Source organism: Olea europaea, chromosome 23 (assembly GCF_002742605.1).
Source record: "Olea europaea var. sylvestris chromosome 23, O_europaea_v1, whole genome shotgun sequence".
Lineage (NCBI taxonomy): Eukaryota > Viridiplantae > Streptophyta > Magnoliopsida > Lamiales > Oleaceae > Olea > Olea europaea.
In genome coordinates, this window is record NC_036259.1 from 10,777,365 (window position 1) to 10,783,125 (window position 5,761).

Below are 5,761 nucleotides of genomic sequence, written 5' to 3' on the forward strand. Positions count from 1 at the left end.
TTCATCATAATTATCATTTAATTCAAACCTATCTTTATATTTATTTCCTTTAGGTGGTTGTCTATCTCTTACTTTATTATAGAATTGTCTATATGATTTATTATATATAGGTGCATAACTTTCATCTGTATCATGTAATTCCTATTTAGAGATTCCTGTTGGATTAGGTTCTCCTCCAGTATTCATTAAAACTTTGTATTCACTTATATCAATTAAGCCTAATTGATCAAAATTTTCTATTAGTAAATCTAATTCTTTATTTATTTTTATCTTCTTTTTCCTCTACTTTTAATCTTCCTAATGATTTTTCTCTAAATTCTTCTTCATCTTCTAATATTTTTGGTAATATATTTTTTCTAAATTCATCATCCATACTTCCTGTTTCTATTACTATATTTTTTTTTCTATATGTTTCTTTCCTATTCGAGTCATTTCTTTTACTATAAGTTTTTTATCTATTTTTTTATCTTTATTTTTATTATTTTCTTTTAATTCTCTAATTTCAATTTTTAATATATTTATATCGTTTCTTGTTTCTTTTACTTCATTTCTTAAATCTTGTACATCATTTGTTAACATTTTTATTAATGATTTTAATTCTATCATATATTCACTTATTGACATCCTAATTTTTTCTTATTTCTAACTCATAGGTTAATTTGTATCTTTTATCTTCCTTTTTATTTATTATTTTTCCAAATCTTCTCTCAGCTGTATTTTGATCTGTTAATTCTTCTTTTACTATAGTTAAATATCTACTCTCAAGTCTTAATCTTTCACATTTTAATATTATTAATTGTTTATTATTTGATATTCTCATTCCTTCTAGTATTAACATTATACTTCGTATTTCCTCTTGTATTTTTTCCATTTTTATAAGTAATTTATTCAATTTTAAATGTGTATTATTACTTGCACTCATACTTTTCTTTGTAATATAAATTATTTTCTTCATCTTCATATATTTTATTAATTTTTTCATATGTATATATTTCTTTTATTTTTTCTATTACTAATTTTTCTAATATTTGTTCCTTTGTCTCTTTAGGCAGTTTTTTTTTAATTATTGTTAGTATCATTATTTTAATCTATTATGAATAGATTTTAAAAATATATAACTACCTCTCTTTTCTTCTAAACGCCAATAATTATCTATTTTTCTTATTTTAATTTCTATGATCTCTATGCTTTTATCAGGATGTAAATATTTGTGTATTAATTCAATTATTATTTTAGACATATAATATAAATATCCCTTTAATTTTCTAATAGTTAATTTGTTATTTACTAAACTTATATGAAATCTAAGTGTTAATTTAAATCTAAAGATTTTTACTTCAAATAATCTATTCTCTATGACTCTGATACCAATAAGGGCTACTTAGAGCGAACAAAAATCAAATAAATCAAATAAAAAATATTAATCAAATAAAAACTATCAAATTTCAACCAATGTTTAATTTTAAGGACTAAAATAGAGGGTTTCTATATAGTGTCTTATTATGTAATATCCAAATGGAGGGCATTTTTGATACGTAAATTGACCAAAGGTCATTTTGGAAAAGGGGTCTTTTTCTAAAGGCTATTTCCGTATATTTCCCATGAAAGACTTCATGGTGATCGATTCACCCTTCAACTTATAAAACAATCATCCAACAATCCCTTTACCACAAGATGAAGGCCGTAATTGCTATGTATCATAACTCGTTGAAATTTCCCACACCATATGGGACTCACAAAATTAAGGAAAATCGGACTTTGAATGTGGATATCAGAGTTATCATCTAATATTGATACACGCTCATCTCATCGTCTTGGAGAAAGGAGATGGTTTATGCCACAAGTTAAACTGTCTCGAGGCAGTTTGATGAGGCGGTTGTCGGTTGAGCTGTGCATCCAACCCCTCTAAAGCTGACGAGGCGATGAGATCCTGCCCCTTCATCACCTCGAACGATAAGTTAAGGGCCTCAAGAAAAAAGCTTATGGGGCGCTTCTCTTAGCTGACAGCCACTGGCTTGCTAGGGAGGCAGTGGCATAGTTGTGTTCTCGCTTTATGTCGATTATTCCATATTCCCTCCTGAAGCAACAAGTCTTCGAAAGTTTCTTGTCTCGCATGCTTCTACCACATTAGTTTGGGTTTTGGATATTAGGTACCAAAAATTAATCAAAGGTGAGTTATTCATATGTATAGGCTGAGCATTTCGTTACTCGTGGAGAGGTTTCATAGTTATGGAGCTCGGAGGAGGGAGAAGGTGAGAACTTGTTGGCCATGTCTTCATGTCCACAGTTACATTTACATTACGTTATGATCCAACCTCTTACCTAATTACTGTTACTGTTAGGGTTCATATCCTAAATTCAAAGAAAGGTACGTAGATAGTGTTACATCAAACTATCAGTACAAAACCACAGAAATAAACAAGAAAATATGGCAGAATAACAAATCCTCAGCCGTTCACCCAAACTCGAACCACACGGCATCAAGATGAAGGTCCTTTCAACAATAGGGCTCAGACTCAAGAAAAATACAGGATTGTACCCGTCTGTATGACTCACACCGATCCCCAAACCCTAAGGTTTTCCTCTATCAGATTAAAGGAAACCACAAGGGGTAAAATCACACACCGAACTCTCTAATACACACATTATTATGTATCACAAAGACGGAATCACACAGAAACCAGATCCAATCAGAGATTGGATTCTCACGAAAAAGAAGAGAGGGTTTGGAAGACTCTCGAACCTCAGCCGCAGCTGGAGAGTAGAGAAAATGACGGTCCAAGTGAATTAGGGCAAAAAGGGGCCAAGTATTTATATCCAACAAAGGCACCCTTAGATCAAGTTTTAATCCGGCGGTCAGGAGGCATCCTTATAACTAAAGAAGGCGTGTTTGGTTGCATTAAAATATGCCACGCCCAAAAACACGTTTTATCTACCATTGGGCCGGGGCGGATCGGGTCATGTTGTTGGGCAAGAGCCTAAATTGTTAAAATAGTTATTGGGTTTTAGCCCATTTGTCATTACAGCCCAGAAAAGGTTTTGGCCATCACAGCCCAACAACCTCCACCTTGATGCCAATGGGATTTCTGAACACTTGCAGCCCTCCTATTGACACCAAGTTGTACCTGCATTTAAAAAATTAACCTGTATCAATATTCAAAAGTGCCAAATATGATTTAAACTGAGAAAGAGGCAATACCTTTGTACCCATGTCTGATGGATTGTACTATGTAGGAATTTTTTCAAGAAGAACAGATTCATTTGAGACAATATCTCTAATAAAATGTAACTTTACATCTATGTGTTTGGTTCTTTCATGAAAAACAGGATTCTTACACAAGTGTATTGCACTTTGGCTATCTGAATAAACAATTACAGGTTCATTTAACATCCTAATTTCAGATAATAGTCCCTTAAGCCACAAAGCTTCCTTCACAGCTTCTATGGCAGCTACATACTCAGCCTCTGTGGTTGATAAAGCAACTATAGGCTGTAATTGGGACTTCCAACTCACACAGGTACCACAAAGAGTGAACATATAGGCAGAAGTGGACTTTCTATGGTCCCTATCACCAGCAAAATCAGCATCCACAAAACCTTCAAGTATCATTCCTTCATTACCCCTTTTATATACTAATCCTATACTAGATGTGCCTTTTAAGTACCTAAGTAACCACTTAAGTGCTTCCCAATGTTCGGGACCAGGATTAGCCATAAATCTACTTAAAGTGCTGATTGCATGAGCTACATCAGGTCTGGTACAGACCATGGTATACATTATAGACCCTACATCATTAGCATATGGAACCTTTTCCATGTACCTTATATCAGATTCATCAATTGGGCATTGCTCTTTACTTAATTTGAAATGACTAGCTAAAGGCAAAGACACAGATTTTGATTCATGCATTGAAAACTTGGATAAAACTTTTTCTATGTAAGCTGATTGTTTTAAAATCAAAATAGATTGTGCTATTTTTCTAAGTATATCCATTCCCAATATCCTTTTAGCATGCCCCAAATTTTTCATTTCAAATTCAACACCAAAGATATCTTTAATATCATTTATCCGTTTTAAATCAGGCCCAATCAAAAGCATATCATCAACATAGAGCAACATAAAAATTGATATTGAAGAATCTGAATCTTTCTTAAAGTAAAGGCAATGATCATAAGAGCTTCTTACAAAACCAACAGGCATGACAAAAGTGTCAAACCTTTTATACCATTGTCTAGGGGACTGTTTTAAATCATATAAGGATTTCTTAAGCAAGCACACAAAGTCAGATTTAGATTTATTCACAAAACCTTCAGGTTGTGACATATAAATTGTCTCATATAAATCACCATGTAAGAAGGCTGTTTTTACATCCATTTGTTTTAATTCCCAATTGTGATGTGCAACTAATGCTAGTAGGACTCTTATAGTTGTGTATTTTACAACGGGTGAAAATATCTCGTTTTAATTTACACCCTGTATTTGTGTAAATCATTTAGCAACTAATCTTGCTTTAAATCTCACAGGCTCATTATCTGAACTGCCTTCTTTCACCTTATAAATTCATTTACAATCAACTATGGATTTATTTTTGGGTCTAGGCATAAGATCCCAAGTTTTATTCTTCATTAGAGAACTCATCTCTTCTCTCATGGCAACTTCCCATTTGCCAGACTGGTTACAACTCATGGCTTCATTATAGGTCTTGGGTTCCTTATAGGCTAGGTCATTATAAGACATGACAGAATATGATAGATAGTCTTCATATCTTGTAGGTTCTCTTATGTTTCTTCTAGGCCTATCCCTAGTCAATTGATAGTCACTAAGATCACTTTGTTGACTGGGATCATCCATTTCAGTTTGTTCATGTTCCTCTACACCTGAATTTTCTAATTCAGTTTGAGTCTGAGGTAGTGTAGGTTCATTTTCTCTCACATTATTAGGAACAAAATCAGTTTGAGATCCCAACTCCACCTGAAACCTTGTCACGTTTGGATTTTCAGGGTCTGCAGACTTTTATTTTTCTAAACAGGGCATCTCTTCCTCATTGAAGGTAACATCTCTACTTGTTATCATTTTATACCCCCTTGACCTCTAGCCCATAACCTATAGCCTTTAATTCCTTCAGGATAACCTAAGAACACACATTTCTGAGCCCTTGGCTCCAGTTTCCCCAAATTCTGGTGACAATAAGCTGTACACCCAAATATTCTAATGTGGGAATAATCTGGTATTTTTCCAAACCACTTCTCTTCAGGTGCCTTACTTTCCAAGGCACTAGAAGGGGTTCTATTTACTATATATGTGGCTGTCATTACAGCCTCTCCCCACAACACCTTTGGAACTCCAGATCCCACCATCATACATCTAACCTTATCCAACAAGGTCCTATTCATTCTCTCAGCCACCCCATTCTGTTGAGGTGTGTATGGGACAGTTTTGTGTCTTAGGATTCCATTTGATTCACAAAGTTTATCAAATTCAGAGTTGCAAAATTCAAGTTCATTATCAGTTCTCAAAATTTTAATCTTTGTAGACATTTGATTTTCAATAAGGACTTTCCAACTTTTAAACCTTTCAAAGGTTTCAGATTTGTGCTTTAATAGAAACACCCACACCTTTCTTGAAAAGTCATCTATTATTGAGAGGAAATACTTATTTTCCCCTGGAGTAGTTGTGGAGGCTGGACCCCACAAATCAGAGTGGACATATTCCAATGGAGAAGTAGTTTTATGTTTTCCAGAATTAAAATGGAGTCTGTGA